The 17,316-nt window shown below is 40.9% G+C and overlaps 1 pseudogene; it reads left to right on the forward strand.

The window, feature by feature from the left end:
* Positions 1-16,889: 16,889 nt before the first annotated feature.
* Positions 16,890-17,020, forward strand: LOC148345722 (U2 spliceosomal RNA; annotated as a pseudogene).
* Positions 17,021-17,316: the final 296 nt, after the last annotated feature.

The following is a 17,316-nucleotide window of genomic DNA, read 5'->3' on the forward strand; positions in this document are numbered from 1 at the left end:
GGCTCCAGTGATACTACGATGAGGCAATTTGAAATTCCAAAGAAAATATTGCAAGGTCTTGAAATCTTGCCAGAAAGAGGAGTCGGCATTGTCTCTTGCCTCTGGCCTGTAAGAGGCAATGATTGGAGGTTTGGCAGACTAGTCTTGCATAACTGGGGGTGGGCTGGTTTTCTTAGCCAACAGAGATTTAGGTTTGTGGACAACTGGCCCTCTTTCTGCGGTCAACCTGATTTGCTGAGGAGGGACGTCTTACACTCTAACTGGGATGGCAACCTCACTCTTTCTAGAAATATAGATTATTGTTTAAGCCTTCCATGACAGGGTACGCAAGTGCAAGCCAGGTCACAGGTGATTAGTGAGCCTGTAGCCTTGGGTGTGGAGTCTTTAATGCTAAAACTAACTAGCGCTATGCTAGATTCATGCAATTCACATTTTTTGTAGTTTAAAGCATTCCATTGCCTGCAAAACACAACTTGAACTATTTTCCTCTGTAAGATCCTCTTCTGTGTTCGAACCTCGGAACCTTTACCATTATGGTCTTTATTATGGTCTGAATTCTCTGCTAAATTATGACAAAGAAGAAAAAATACTTTTTTTCTACTATTATTTCTTGTGTGTGTTACTTCACATGTCTAGACAATTCCTGAGGTGTGAAATCCTGCAGCCATTCAAGGCACAAGATCCTGGACAGGCAGCAAAATATTGTGGAAGTTACCTCTAAGGTTCAAAGGGTTCTGAGAATCCAATTCTTTGGGTCAGCTTTTTACAGTTATGCCAAGGTACTTCGATTTAGACGGTATCGTAAAAGCTAATATAGCAGTAAAAAGACCCTGGGCGGCTAAATTAAACCCTTAGCAATTCTCTAATTATCCATCCATTATCTGCACCGCTTATCCTCAGTAGGGTCGCGGGGGTGCTGGAGCCCATTCCAGCCATCTTCGGGCAGTGGGCAGGGGACACCCTGAACTGGTTGCCAGCCAGTCGCAGGGCACACAGGGACAGACAATTCGCTCGCTCATTCACACCTAGAGACAATTTGGACCAGCCAATTAAGCTGACATTCATGTTTTTGGAATGGTATGAAACCGGAGTGCCCGGAGGAAACCCACACAAGCACGGGAGAACATGCAATCTCCGCACAGGAAGGTTGGTAGCTGGATTTGAACCCACGACCTCAGAACTGTGCCGCAAACGCGCTAACCACTGCGCCGCGGAGCTGCCCGCAATCCTCTAATATTTGCCTCAAATCCCAATCTAAGACATACCCAAAGTAGTTTGGATGCTGTTCTTGAACCCTTTAGATAATATGGACGGTTTTGGTCGCTTTTGAACGATAACACTCTGAAGATTTGTCCCCAACTGAAATAGGTACTGCAAGTGCTATTAAGATTAAATAATCTTAGTTTGAACACACAGAAATAGAGGGTTTTCCTTCTCGCCTAAATGTTTTTTTTTTTATATTACATGCCTGCAAAAGACAGTAGCATGGGCATCGTCACTGGAAAAAAAGCTGTAACAAAAGCAAAAAGCCTTACCTTATTCCTGGTCGAATTTGTTCACAATATCAAAAAAAAACTATACTTTTTGTTCAATACATTTTTCTGAGGTTATGTTTGTGGCCATTTGGAGATAACAAATGCACAGCTCTAAACCTCTTAAACCGTGTAGAAATTTGTGTAGAAATGTATACAGTGTTGCATTAACTCACGTTGATTTTCGGCTCCGATTTTAATACACATCGTAACATTGCATGCGTTTATTTTTGGCTCCGCTTTGAATACACATTGTAACATTGCATACGTTTGATTTGGGAATTTCGTTTGGATAACCAATGTGTCAATAATAATTTAAATAATTCATTGCTGGCTTAAGATATTCAGAGATAAAAGGGACAATGTCGGTCTTATCAATACAGGCCCCCGTGTCAATCAAAAGTTCAGAGGAAACTGCCATATTGGAAATAATTTTACAAGTCTGTTCAATTAAACTAGAATTATGGGGCAAAACAGATGGGTTGCAAAAAATAAAGTCCAATGATGCCGACATTATTTTCGGCATGTTTATTTATCTGTCGGCATTATTGTGTGTTTTGGAGTAAACTATTTATAAGGTTAGATTCACTGGACTCTTGTGGATATATCAAGAGCATGTTGCGGAGATTTGTATCATTATCTGACTGACAGGGGACGTTACTAGTGAACTATGCAGGATTTATAGTTTTTGGGGATCTTGTTTCAGACTGTTGGTGACCTTTCTGTGATGAGTACGTTTCGAAATGGTCAGTATATCTTGAATCCAAGAATTTAAGCTTTCCAATTACATGTGGGATGATGTCTTTGAGTGACTGGTGACATCGTATGGACACATTTGCTTCTCAACAGTCCCACGGCTTGCGGTTAAGGGGTTAATGGGAACGTATTCATATTTATGTAAGTTCAGTCTGTATCCAAAATTGCAGGAAGTGACATGGTACCTCTTCATATCAGCCCTAATTCGGTTCAGGATTGTGATCATAGCTCGTGTGGCTTGTTTAACAGGTGAATTTTCCTGTTATGAAATAATTAAAAACTAATTGTTCTGTTCCTGACCCCCCAAAATAATCCAAGTTAACCATAAGGGGCCAATAAACACATATTCCTGATCATTACAATCACATTAAGAAAGTTATTCAACATAGCAAACACAGTAATAAGATAAGTGGGATAATACTCTTGAATTGCAAGTTTATTAAGAGCACGTACCATGAGTGGAGTCACCGTAACGTAGGGGTGCAGGGAGAGGGGTGTGAGAGGACTGATGGTGCACAACTGTTGATGATACATAAGCACTTACTAAATGTACTGTAACTTTAAAAAAAATGAACACACATGCTTTTTGCAGCTCTTTTTTGACTTTCTTTCAACTTGTTAGTGGGAAGTGCATGCATGAGCGGTTTCTAGTCTCTAGTGGTAGCCTCTGGGAATGCTCAGAGCTTGTAATATCGTTCGTATTGTGAGGAAAATTTTTGTTACAAATAAAAGTCGTATATTCAAAGTTCTCGTGTTTAAAGGTGCTCGTATATAGAGGTACCACTGTATTTGGGTTTGAAATGTAAAGCAAAAGGTCATGAGTATAAAGGTAAAATGTGTTAATAAAATTCAAGCGGGAGATTCCTTGAAACGTCTCTTTTTTACAAAGCCACAGTGCTTAAGATTCGTCAGAGAGTGTGAAAGGAAATGCAAGATGTGTCATCCTTGATGGGTACCACAAAATAGAGGAAAAGAGACGGACTTCACACCATTTTCAAAATTAACTCATCACAAGCCTGAAACAAGATATTCGAAAATCATACATAGCTCACAGATAAATAGTTCTCATAGTTAGCCAACGATTCCTCTTATTACATTCAGGACAGTCCAGTGAGTCCAACCATGTAAGATATTACTCCAAAACGCATGGTAATGCTGACAGATTACAAAAAAATCCACCTGAAAGCATTCCTGTATTGTTTTAAGATCGTTGTTGTAATCTGTCTTGCTCCATAACCCTTTAAAAATAAACAGACTTGTCATATGATTTCCGATATGACATTTTGATTGACACCACTCTTGTTCAATGTCGAGCTTTTCTGCACGGTCCTTAGCCTGTGACAACCAATGAGGGCCTGTATTGAAAATAAACATGGGTAAATGCAACTCTGAATCCATTTTTAGGTGTGATTGTGTATGAATGGGCAATCATGGAATGACTTAAAACTCTTTCACAATGTTTCAAAAATTGACTAAAGTAAAATACTCCAATGCAAAGTTTTTAGGGCTTTAGTTCTACCTTTTTAAAGAGACCAAAAGCATATTTTCCAAAGGGTTCAAGAACAACAATCAATTTACTCTGGGTATGTCTTGGAATCGAATTTTAGGGAAATTTGACAGAAACAGTAAAGGGTTAATATTAATGAATTGTTTAATTTTTTGCAAGATAAGAAGAGTAAATATGCTTTACCATTGATTTAAAATCTGAATTAATCCCAACTTCATAAGAAATAAAAAGAGGTAGATCCACTCTACACAGTAAAATGCCTTTTTTGCATCTGGCGAGAGAACTACTTCAGCTTGTTTGGTTTCTGATGATGAACTGATGTTGTTTATTAAACATCTAGCATTGTCAAAGGAATGACAACCAGACATTAAGCCATTGTGATCTGGGTCTATTAGTGTAGGAATTACTTACTGCAGCCGGATAACAGGAACATTTGATAGAATGTTTAAGTCGGTGTTTAAGAGGGAGATTGGTTTATATGCTTGCCAATTGCAGATCCATTCATTTTCTGCACTGCTTATTACCACCAGGGTTAGCTTAGGCCGTGGATACCACCCCAGCAGCTTTCTTAACTGATGCTGGTGAAGAATAAAGTGATGCTTAGTAATCAGAAAAGGTGTCACAAATCTCCTTTTGGGTCTGTGCGGACCAACCCAGTTGGATATGATAATCTAGGGAAGTCTTGATTCAGCCGCCTCATAGGCTTAGTATTCCCATATTTTGCCTGTTTTTTTTGCCAAGTTCAGAACAATGTTGCCCCGTTAAAAACCAGGATCTTAGAAATTCAGATTCAGATTCAGATCTACTTTATTGTCATTCTAGTACACGTGTATACAGAACGAAATGTCGATGCATCTGACCCCCACAGTTTCCTTGAATGTACAGATATAAATAAAGTTGTATTGTATTTTGGCTACGTATAGTATTTTACCATAGTGCCGATAGTGCAAGAAGAGTAGCTAACCAGATGTGCAAAATGGGCAGTCAGGTTAACAAGTCATACCTGATAATAAAAAAAATCACATAGACTGTAATTGCAATCTATTTTGTACAATGTGGGTGAGGGAGTCAGGACAAATATTCTGTCCTAACAGCTATTTTTTTTAATTTTCTAATTCGTACAGCAGGAGTAGGGAACCTATGGCTCGGGAGCCATATATGGCTCTTTTCATGAGTACATATGGCTCTGAAATAAAATGTAACTATTGCACATCTCTCTGTGGCGTTCCAAAGTCAAGTGATTTCGTCCCAATATTGGTCCATATAGAGCCGAAACAACTTAATGGAGAAGTTCGATAAGAAACCATTTAAACTGATGAATAAAAACGCTGGCAAACGACTTTGATTGGGTGAGCAGTACAGGTGGGCGGATCCCTGCACACAGCGCAAGGCACTTCCTTCTCTCTCTCTCTCGCTCAGTGCAGTCTACACCGAAAGTGAATATGATTATATGCTTATCGTTTGCAGTAATTTGTGACATTTTTACAAAATAACTTTGCATGCACATTGTTTTGAAACCGTTATTAAGGACAAATTTCATGGAAAAAAAATTGCCTCAACACTCTTAACTGAATTGTAAATGGCATATTTACATTGATTTGGGACACAGGATTTGGCATTATTATCATTTCATACATTTGATTAAATCATCAAATGACACACAGTGAAATAAAATGTGCTGAAGAATTGACTTTTGTCTAGGGAGCGTGTTTGGCAGTTTTTTTCAATTTTGTCTGAAAATATATGATGTGGCTCCCTCAATTTCTTTTTAAAACATTTTTTGCTTTTATGGCTCTTTGGGTCAAAAAGGTTCCTGACCCCTGTCTAACAGTATCAGCAATTTAAAATGAAAATTGCATTTGCCTTGTTAGGCTGTACACTAAATTCTTATACTTTAGAACGAACATCCAATTCTCAAATGATTCTACAAAAGGAAAATGTTGCCAAATAGTCCTATTGTGAATATGTTTTTTTATGTCTCAAATAAGTAAAGAAACTGGCCTGGTTATGCTGTTTAAGTCACTGATTTGCTTGTCTACTACAATAGCATCATCAAAATTACCCAATTGAAGTCACCAAATATCAATATAAACCCTTTGATTGCACTATTGTTACAATGCATTATTCTTATTCATTCATAAACATTGCATTATTATCTTAGGCTAGTCTCTAAACACTACTTTGTAAATATTTTTGCTTTTCTATTCTGACAGTCTTTTCATCTTTTTCCCCTCTCTTTAAAGTCTTAATTTCCTGTTTACCCTGGAGTGCCATGCCTAATCTCGTTGCAATAAATTTTTTTCCAACGTTGATATCAATGACAATTAAAACAGTTGAATTGAATATAAGCACCTTATATCAGTATTTTGTAATTCTCATTACAGGGTTCTGATTGTACAACTTAACAAATGTAAATGCTTAGTGCCTTTGATAGTCTAATCAAAGTCAAAAGTATTTTTCCTATTACATCCATCCATCCATCAATTATCTGCACCGCTTATCCTCAGTAAGGTGGCGTGCGTGCTGGAGCCCATCCCAGCCATCTTCCGGCAGTGGGAAAGGGACACTCTGAACTGGTTGCCAGCCAGTAGCAGAGCACACAGGGACAGACAACTCACTCGCTCATTCACACATAGAGACAATTTCAGACCGTTCAATTAACCTGACATGAATGTTTTTGGGATGTGGAAGGAAACTGGAGTGCCCGGAGGAAACCCACGCAAGCATGGGGAGAACATGCAAACTCCACACAGGAAGGTTTGATTTCGTGACCTCAGAAGTGTGCCGCGGATGCGCTAGCCACTGCGTTGCCGTGCTGCCCTTCCTATTTCATGTTTCTTCATAATTACATTGATGCTAGTGAATCTGCCAAATATGTAAGATCTTCTAAAATGTGTTTGTTATGTTAAACAACACAAACAGGTTTCCCCAAAATTGTAATAAAGGTGAGCGAATTCTGTAGCAAATACACAATACAACGGTTTCTGTAAAAATATTTTTTAAGGTAATTTAAAAATCATAATCACTTTATTTGGTAGAAGCTGCATAATATATAAAGATTTTTTCCTTTTTTATTTTAATTTCCCAAAATAAAATAAAATTGAAATGATTCTACCCAGTACATATTGACATTATTCCGACTATTCATTTATAATTAGCAATTATGTATATTTTGCAACAGTGGGTGAGTTAAACATTATAATTCAACAATTTTTCCTTAAGTATGTAAACATTTTATCATTTGCATGACCCAACGTCACTTTAAGTCCAGACGCTTAGCCCTTAATGTCTTTAATGTCTCAGTTTTGATGTGACGGACTGTGACGTATAGTTTTTCAAGTTCCATGCCAGTAACTTCCGTATCTGTCTGTAATTTATTTTTCCATAAGAAGGTTCGTTGCATGCAACGAAGTGCCTCATTGTCCACTTGTAATCCATTGATAGGTTGTTGCTTTCCCCACCACAGGAATCTTTATTCCAGCTCGGAAAATGTGTCCATTTAAAAAATGACTCCATTATCCTGTCATGTTTTAATTAGCTGTGTCCCCATTACGGCAAATAGATTTTTTTCATATGTGCTGCCTTTTGATACTTTCAGCTATCTTTCACAGAGCGTTCATCATCTTTCAAAGAATGTCTTCTTGTACTTTTTGGCACAAATTCGAATCCTGATAAATCAATAATTATATTAGGACCAACCGACCGACTGACCGATCGACCGGCCGACCGACTGACCGACCGCCGTACCTACCTACCTACCTACCTACCTACCTACCTACCTACCTACCATAAATTCCGGACTATAAGGCGCACCTGATTATAAGCCGCACCCCCCACATTTCGGGAGGAAAACAGATTTATTACATACACAAGCCGCACCGGTATATTAGCCGCATGTATCCACATTGAGAACAGAAGTCCTTTTTAACTGAACAGTTTTAACGGTGAGAACTTGTATAGATTTGATGTTTCTCTGTTGCTTGCTAATTGTCAGACATATCATATTACACCTCTGAGCCACTAGGTTGAAACGTTTGTTTTAAGTGGAGGGGGGGATCAAGGTCCTGACCGTCACATGCCGACACATCTAGATTCTCATAAATGGCTGATTCAACGGAAAATGATACCGGTTGTTATCGTTTGATGCAGACCTGCAAAGTCCAGGTACCCGTTGAAAGTAATCCAAGGGAAAAAAAGTGTATATTTCCAAAGGTAAGGGTGGGAAAAATATATATGCACCCTGGTCTGCGGTGTCCACAAACACTCACCTTTACTGGTCCCTACTTCCCATAAATTCTGTTACGCTCCTTCTTTTTAATTGGTCAGTCCAAGACTTATCAGAACAAGTGTCCAAAATAAATACAAATAAATACATGACAAAAATATACAGTTGCAAATACATATTATACATGGTTACACATATTTACGAAGAAAGACGGTACACCGAGAGAGTTTTCAAAGCTTTAATAATAATAATGTAACTTTCATCCCAAACCGTGTCTGTGAAAGGTACCACCACGCTACACCTAACACGCTCGCAGGGATAAAAGCGTAGAAGTTGATCAAACCTCACACTGTTTGTTTTCATCAGGTTAGCAATGCTCGTTCTATGCGTTCAAACATTATTATTGGCTTTGATGGCGGACGCATCAGGTTAGTACTGCTCGTTCTATGCCTTTATACTCTCATTGGTGTCGGTTTTAAGTGTGTTGTTGGTAGTGTGCCCGCTTTGAGACTGGGAGGTCGCTGGTTCGCGGCTCGACCGAGACATACCTAATTGGTATAATGGCGGCGCCCTCTGGCTGCGGCTGCATCGACTCGCTACAACGGGTCAGGTGTATCGACATTTCGTTCTGTGTACATTGTTACAAAGAATGACAATACAAAGGAAATTATTATTATTATTATTATTATAATTATTAATTTTACAATTCTAACCATTTTGACATTGCTAGAAGTAAAGCAGCCGAGTCCTGCCATGGCCGGGCATTATACCGGCGGGCGGAGACATAACTGCGTACGATTCTTGCTCAAAGATGTTGTGGTAATTTCGGAGGGAATGTCAAGGCTGGATTTTATTAACAAGTTTATTGAAAAGCTTCTGAAGTTTAAAAAGGAGGAGATACATGCTGTCATAAAAATGCCTTCTGGCAAGGGCTTTGATGTAAGTTTTGTAACGGCGCTTTGAGGGAGTGAGGCCCCAGTTTTCTGGATTTACAGTGGAGAAGCTGACTGATAATGCTAACAAGATTGTCATTGTCAGAATGTTTAGTGAGGTGGTGAGTGCAGATGACGTCTGTTATTGGTTGAGTAGATACTGCTCGGTAAAAGACCAGGCTATGAAGGTGAGGGATGAGAAAGGCTATTGGACTGGTGCCTGGAGGGTACCCGTCCAACAATGGCAAGATCCCCAGGGCTTTCAGGGACTGAAACACCTCCCGTCGACTATATTCCTGGGGGAAAACCGTGGCTTTATCCACTATCAAGGGCAACCGAATCTCTGTCGCAAATGTGGTGAGCATGGGCATCTGGCTGAGGTATGTGGTCGAATTTTTTGTGGAAAGTGCAGGACAATTGGACATTCCTTTGAGGAATGTATCAATAGCAGAAAATGCAACCTCTGTGGAGAAACGAACCACCTCTATAGAAACTGCCCGAAATCGTTTGCTAACAAATTGAAAGCTAGGAAGGCAGTTAGCAAAGACAACAAAGACAATTAAATGATGTCAGACAACATAGATAATGAAATGAATAAATGTAACAAAGACAATGAAATGAATAAAGATAACAAAGACAATGAAATGAATAAAGTTATGGAAATACCAAATGAAAACGAACAAGAAATGAATAAAGTTATGGAAATACCCAATGAAGATGAACAGGAAATGAATAAAGTTATGGAAATACCCAATGAATTTGATCAAGAAATGCACAAAGAAAATGGACAAGACAAACAAATTGAAAATGCAGATGTCCCTACCAAAACCCCTGGAGGAGAGACCAGAGAATCAAATTTGAATCAGGAAGGACCTGAGAATTCTAATTCGATTTCTCATAAAATACTTGAATTTGGACAAGACAAACAAATAGAAAAGGCAACTGCCACTCCAAAAACACATATTAATCAGGAAGGGCCTGTAAGAGAGTCCAAATTAGAAAATTTGTTTGCTACGCCACTGCTGGGATTTGGAGAAGACAAATGAATCGAAAAGGCGAACGACTCTCCAAAAATCCATACGGGCACTGGAAAGAGGGGTAAAAGTAAGACAAAATTGGGGGTGGTGAAAACACCGGAAACAAAGAGAAGAGATTTAGAAGAAAGCCGATTGCCGATGAAAAAGCCCACAAGGGAACTGTATGAAGTTGAGCCGGAGGAAGTAGGGGAGGGAAAAAATCTGACCCTTTGTGGGCAGGGAAGTTAGAGACCCCTTGATAGGTCCTCTGGCTCACCCCCTAACCCAGAAAAAAGGGGAAGACCTGGAACCACAGACAGAGAGTCAGAGGATTCCAGAGTTTTCCCCGGTGAGTCTCCAAATGAGGTACTGCTCTTAAATGATGTGTCTTACACAGGTGACACTCTCGATGATCACCAAAGAATGGACTCGGATCCCCCGGTTTTGTCTAAGTAGTTTAAATACTTTAACAACAATCATCAACATTACATTCTCTACTATCAATGTGAGAAGTGTGAGATCACACAGGTGACACTCTCGATGATCACCAAAGAATGGACTCGGATCCCCCGGTTTTGTCTAAGTAGTTTAAATACTTTAACAACAATCATCAACATTACATTCTCTACTATCAATGTGAGAAGTGTGAGATCAAAGGTTAAGGCTCACAGTGTTTTATCGTTCTTAAAAACTATCAGAACGGATGTGTTTTACTACAAGAATGCTGCATCCCCTTTCTAAAAAATTATAAACAGTGGGAAGAGATTTGGCCATATCCGTCATTATGGAGTGGCTCGAATGATAACCGTAACGATGGGGTAGCCATTTAATAAACAACCCTCAACTCATCATAAAGGGGAGTACTGTGATGAGAGACGGACGCGCAATCTTAGCAAGACTTTCTTATATAGGGAATGATTTTATCTTCATTAACATATACAGCCATGCCGACAGACAACTCAGGTACGAACTCTTAGAGGACATTCAGTCGCATATGCTAGGCCATCAACCACTAATCGTGGGAGATTTTAATTGCATCCTAAGTAGGAAGGATAGAAAGAGGACCGATGAGGAGTTTAAAGTAGATAAAACATCAACTCTATTACAAGACATGTGCCGGACATTTAAACTGGAGGACTGTTTCAAATCCATACATCCAGGAGAGGAGGGCTTCACCTGGTTCAGTAGTGACAATGCCAGAGCCTCTCGAATAGACTACATATTTACAAGAGGTTTAGCACTAAGTGATGCAAGATTAATTCCTGTTTTTTTTTTTTCGGATCACTTGCTACTGTCCTGCTCCCTCTCATTTCCTTCAGGTATGATTGTTGGGAAGGGTCTGTGGAAGTTAAACTGCTCCCTGCTGGAGGATGAGGCTCTAGCCGCACAATACAGGGAGCTGTACAAAGACTGGCAGACCCTTCAAGACTCGTATGATTCACGAGCACAATGGCGGGAAATGACAAAGAAACGAACACAGACCTTTTTTAGAAATGCAGGGAAAAAGAAGAAACTTAAAGAGATGAAACGCATGTCGGGACTACAAAGAAGAGGTATTTCATCCTAACAGAAAAGGGGATGGACTTTAATGATGAAATCAAAGAGACCAAACAAGAACTAAACGCTTTGGCGGAAATAAAGAGCAAAGGCATCATAATAAGAAGCAGAGAAAGAGAAATAGAAGAAGGGGAAAAATGTACACGCTACTTTTAAAAAAAAATTATGAGCAAAAATGAGGGGCTTTTTAAACTTCAAAACGAAAACGGGCAAATAACAAAGGAAAGTAGTGAAATAACCAAATTAGTTGAAGACTACTACAAAAAATTATATGAAAAGAAAGAAACACATGAGAATTAAATGGGGCATGTATTAGATCATATTTCAAGATCAGTGCGTCAAGACCCCTTTTTAACATCGGACTTTACCCAGGACCAACTGAATGATTGCATAAAGACTATGAAAAAAGGCAAATCACCCGGGGAGGACGGGCAACCTCGAATTTTACCGGACTTTTTGGGATATTTTAGCACCAGATCTGATTACTGTTTTTAACGAATTTTCCATTCGAGACAACATGCCAGACAGTTTCAGAATAGGGATAGTTACTCTATTGCACAAAAAAGGAGACAAAATTGACTTAAAAAACTGGCGACCCATAAGGCTTTTAAACGTGGACTGTAAAATTTTCAGCAAGCTTCTAGCAACACGAATGTCTGTAGTCTTGGGAGACTTGGTTGATCCGGACCAAACCTGTGCCATCGTGGGAAGGAAGATCAGCGCCAGTCTCATGCTGATCCGTGACACCATTTGTTATGCGAGAGACAGAAACATGCGACTAGCGGTCCTAAACCTAGACTTTGAAAAAGCCTTTGATCGAGTCTCGCACCAATACCTCTTCAGGGTATTGCAAAAATGTGGTTTTCCCCAAAAATACATCAAGTGGGTGGGACTGCTATACCGAGACATCTACAGCAAATTCATGATTAACGGGAATTTATCGGAAGCAATCGAGATCAACTGCGGTGTACGTCAAGGTTGCCCTATGTCTCCCCTTCTCTATGTTCTTTGCATTGAACCTTTGGCACAAATGTTAAGAAAAGATAGATTTGTCGAAGGGATCAATATCCCAGGAAGTGGGGGACAAATTACCAAGTGTGTTTTGTACTTGGATGGTTTTAATATTTTATGTACTGACCGCGCATCTGTTGGAAGAGCCCTTGACTTGACTGACCTGTTTGGGAGGGCGTCTGGGTCAAGGCTAAATAGAGAAAAATCACAAGTGAAGTTTTATGGAACGTGAGAAGAGACAGAAAAAGCAGGACTCCCACTGACGGTGTTAAAGACAGACCAGAAAATCCTAGGGATAAAATTCAATGCGGATGGAGGAGGCGAGACCAACTGAGATGACGTGACAAGGAAAGTTAGGGGCCGGTCACACAGCCGTTTGCGGCTGAATCACGGCTAAAATTTTGCGGGGTTTTTTTGCCCGTGGTTGCCCGGGATGGAAAATGCGCAAATTTGGCCAACCCGCTGTTCATCTGTGGTATGGCCGGAAAAAAGACGCCGGCGACTGTTCCGCTTCCTCATCGCGTCATTTCTGCGTCATTTTCTCGTGTGGACCACGGGTATAAAAGCTCCCGAGCCGGTGTTGTGCCCAAATCCGACTCCTACGCAACACCCCCCCACCCCCTCGCGTGAACGCGCATTCTGCTGTGATCGCTTTTGACTTTTTCATCCGCGTTAACAAACGCATTTTGTAGAATACGATCGCACTTTATTGTTTAAATTAACGCGTTATATAGACTAGGATCTCCCACTTGTTATAATTATCTCGCTTTATAGTTTTAATAAGCGTTTTATATAGAGTACGATCGCTTTCGTTGGAAGCGCAGCAGAATGCGCGTTCACGCGATGGGGGGAAGGATTTTTTATACGGTGTGCATTACTTTTCGATTACGTTCACAACAAAAGCAAAGACAGAGTGGATTAAGTTGTATTACATTTCCAACAAATGCAAGACGATGTGGTTTTAGTTATATGTTCGCCATTACATTACTTAAAAGTGAGATAAAACGAGGTAAAGGTAGTTGTATTAACGAGGGGATGCAAATCACGGCACCGGGCTGTAGCAACCTTAACTGTACAAGACACAGTCCCGTAAAGATAAAGATATCAAACTATGGCACCAATTTTATTTTGTCATCCTGAGAAGAAATGCCAAGAAACAAATATGGATTAAGACGAGAACACTACGTTGACGGGGGGGGGGGGGGGGGGGTTAGGGGAGATTATTCTATCTTCTTTATTCATTATCCATTATCGATCAGTTTATAATACGCTACAAAGCTCAGGAGCCGGGACTCTTACTCTCAACCAAAAGGCTAAGCTAAGGTCCCAGAGTTAAAGATTTGCTGTGAATGCACCGAAAGATTTATTCGAAATGAAGAGAAACTACGCTGACGGGGATCCATGTTCACCCCCTTGACGTCACGAGCACAAATGACGTGTGGCGTTTGACTGTCACACGCGTAACACGCTAATTTCACGTAATAACACCGCGATACAGGCGCAGAACATGCTATTACCATGCTCCACCCACGATTACCCGCTGAAATTTCCCGTCCTACCCATGTGTAAGCACGCCCTGGCCGCGGCCAGAGCACGTCGTTCCGCGTCATTTCTGCGTCATTACCTCGTGTTGACCACGTGTGCGGCACGCGGTTTAACACGTGCTCAAACTTTTGAGCAGCTCAAAAGTTTTGAACGCGGCCAACCACGTGAAAATTTCCGACCGCGAGTAAAGCACTGCTCTATCTCATCTATATGGCGGTCTCAAAACGTCCAACAGTGCTCAACAGCATCTGCTTCACGGTCAGAAATTTATGGCCGTGGTTCAGCCTCAGTACGCTCGTGAAAGTCTGTGTGCCCGCGCTCTGAAGACTTGAGCAGTGCCTAATAATTTCGTGCTGACACCCGCGCGCGAATTTCCGACTGCGTGTTAAGCACCGCTGTATCTCGTCTGAATGGCGATCTTAATGCGTCCAATGGCGTCCGCCTCAAAGGCAGAAATTTCTGGCTGTGATTCAGCCGCAAATGTCTGTGTGACCGGCCCCTTAAGCAAAGACTTGTTTTTTGGTCACTAAGAAAACTGACAATAGAGGGGAAGGTCCTAATCATCAAAGCGATCATCGTCCCACTGCTTTTGTCAATCAGTTTAGTTTTTATGCCCAAAAGAAACGTGCTGTTACAACTGGACCGAGCCGTCTTTCACTTTGTCTGGGGCTCAAAGTGGGAAAGGATAAAAAGAGATACTATGAAAAAGAAAAAGGAAAAAGGGGGGAAAGGAGAGCCTGACCTCCAGCTTTTCCTGGGAAGCAAATATGTCTCTCTCCACTTCCAAAACGCTGTGGGCCCACCCAACAACCCGAAAAGTCAAGCGATGACCCGGTTTTGGATGGGCTCATATTTGCGGAAGCTAAAGCTTGAACCAAACAATCGTTTGATTCCAGTTTCATTTAACTTGCCACCAACACATCTCTTTATTCGGGATTTTTTTAAAGAAATTAGATTTGGAAACACAAGAATGTCACTCTTAACAAAACCACAGGGCCCTTATTGCTATTGTGCAAGAGCGTGCAACAGTAAGTCCTGTGCGGGGGCTTGCGTTTGGCGAACCTACAACGGTTTGGAGCAACGTGAATCATCCTGCCCTCCCAAACAGACTACGAGACTTGTCATGGATGGTGGCTCATGAGGTTCTCCCAGTCAGAGCCGTAATGCACCACCGAGGAATGTCAGCGACTTCGATGTGCCCTCGACCTGGCTGTGGCGCCCAGGAGTCGGTGAGGCACCTTTTTTGTGAGTGCAATGCTGCTGAGGACTTGTGGACAATGGCCGACCAACTAGGAAAGTTCCCGGACTTGCCAGCAGGGGAGGTCCCTGATGCACAGTACGTGCTTTACGGGGTGAGTCGGTCGAGGAGGTCTCGGAACGACTTTGCCAGGGACTGGCTCACTCTCGCCGCCATCAAGGACGCCATCTGGACCTCCAGAAACCTGCTAGTATGGAAGTGCAGGCAGATCCCCCGTGGCTGTGCTCCAAATGGCTGCAGATACCATACAATCTGCGAGCGGCGGGCCTAGGACGCAGCCATGAAGAAGAATCGTCTGCACCCACCCGGAAGGGGGAACCGGAGCTACACTGTGGGGGTCCCGGCAGCAACGGCCTGGGTTGTGGAAAGTAGAAGTAAGAAGGGAGAGGACCCACACAGAGGACTGGAAGGATGCTGCTTGGGAGGGTGAAATGGCAGATCTTTGTCCTTGCACAATAGTATTGCCCTTTACACGTTGGTTAACTACTGTTAAAAGATAATAACTCTGAAATTGTTTAATTGATGTTGAAAATGTCAGGGAAAAATGTTAAAACGTCATATCGTCATGTCATATTGTCAGATATAACAAAATTGTGAATATGCTTGATGGCTGTTGAGATTGTCGTGTTTGTTTTGCTGCTGTTGGTGTCGGTGGATTTGTTCAGACCAAAAACAATCGACTTTGGCCTGAACAGATCTATTGACACTAACAAAGATGTTATATAATGAAATTGTGAATATGCTTGGTTGCTATTAAGATTTTCGAGAAGGGTTGTTCAAACCTCACATTGTGTTTGCTGTTAAACGTCATATTGAAATAGAATATTGTGAATTTGCTTAATTGCTGTTGAGATTGTCATGATTGTTTTCTGTTATTAGTGTCAATAAATTTGTTCAAACCAAAAAAAACAAAAAAATGCAGGATATGAGCATCAGGATGTTCTGCTATAGGTGTGGAAGGATGCTGCTTGGGAGGGTGGGATGGCAGAGCTATGTCCTTGCACAATAGTATTGCCCTTTACACGTTGGTTAACTACTGTTAAAAGATAATAACTCTGAAATTGTTCAATTGATGTTGAAAATGTCAGGGAAAAATGTTAAAACGTCATATCGTCACGTCATATTGTCAGATATAACAAAATTGTGAATATGCTTGATGGCTGTTGAGATTGTCGTGTTTGCTTTGCTGCTGTTGGTGTCGGTGGATTTGTTCAGACCAAAAACAATCGACTTTGGCCTGGACGGATCTATTGACACTAACAAAGATGTTATATAATGAAATTGTGAATATGCTTGGTTGCTATTAAGATTTTCGAGAAGGGTTGTTCAAACCTCACATTGTGTTTGCTGTTAAACGTCATATTGAAATAGAATATTGTGAATGTGCTTAATTGCTGTTGAGATTGTCATGATTGTTTTCACTTATTAGTGTCAATAAATTTGTTCAAACCAAAAAAACAAAAAAATGCAGGATATGAGCATCAGGATGTTCTGCTATAGGTGTCGGCATGGCTGTTGTTTTTGGGCTGTGTACTTCATGTTCAGTTACAATTACTAAATTTACAAAATGGCCCTTGCTTATGATTTGATTTTTGTATCCCGGAGATGGAATAAGAGCTTGCTCTGTCCACTCCACGCATCTGCCCGGTATTACAGTACTTCCGGAAGCGGTGCATTCGCAATGATCGCAGCAAGGTTTTGGGGCTAGGACCTTAGCTCGGCCTTTTGGCTGAGAGTAAGTGTCCCGGCGCCTTGGTTTTGTAGCGTATTATGAACTGACCGATAACGGATAATGGCTAATGAATAACGAAGATAGAACAATAACCCTTAACCCTCAATCCATCCAATTTTGTCACTCCGAACATACTCCTCAAACACTTCATCTCAAAAACATTTACCGTATTTTCCGCACTATAAGGCGCACATAAAATCCGATTTTTACTATATGACTATGCGCCTTATAATCCGGTGCGCCTT

Source organism: Urocampus carinirostris, unplaced genomic scaffold, assembly GCF_059441175.1.
Source record: "Urocampus carinirostris isolate Australia breed hairy pipefish unplaced genomic scaffold, RoL_Ucar_1.0 HiC_scaffold_30, whole genome shotgun sequence".
NCBI lineage: Eukaryota > Metazoa > Chordata > Actinopteri > Syngnathiformes > Syngnathidae > Urocampus > Urocampus carinirostris.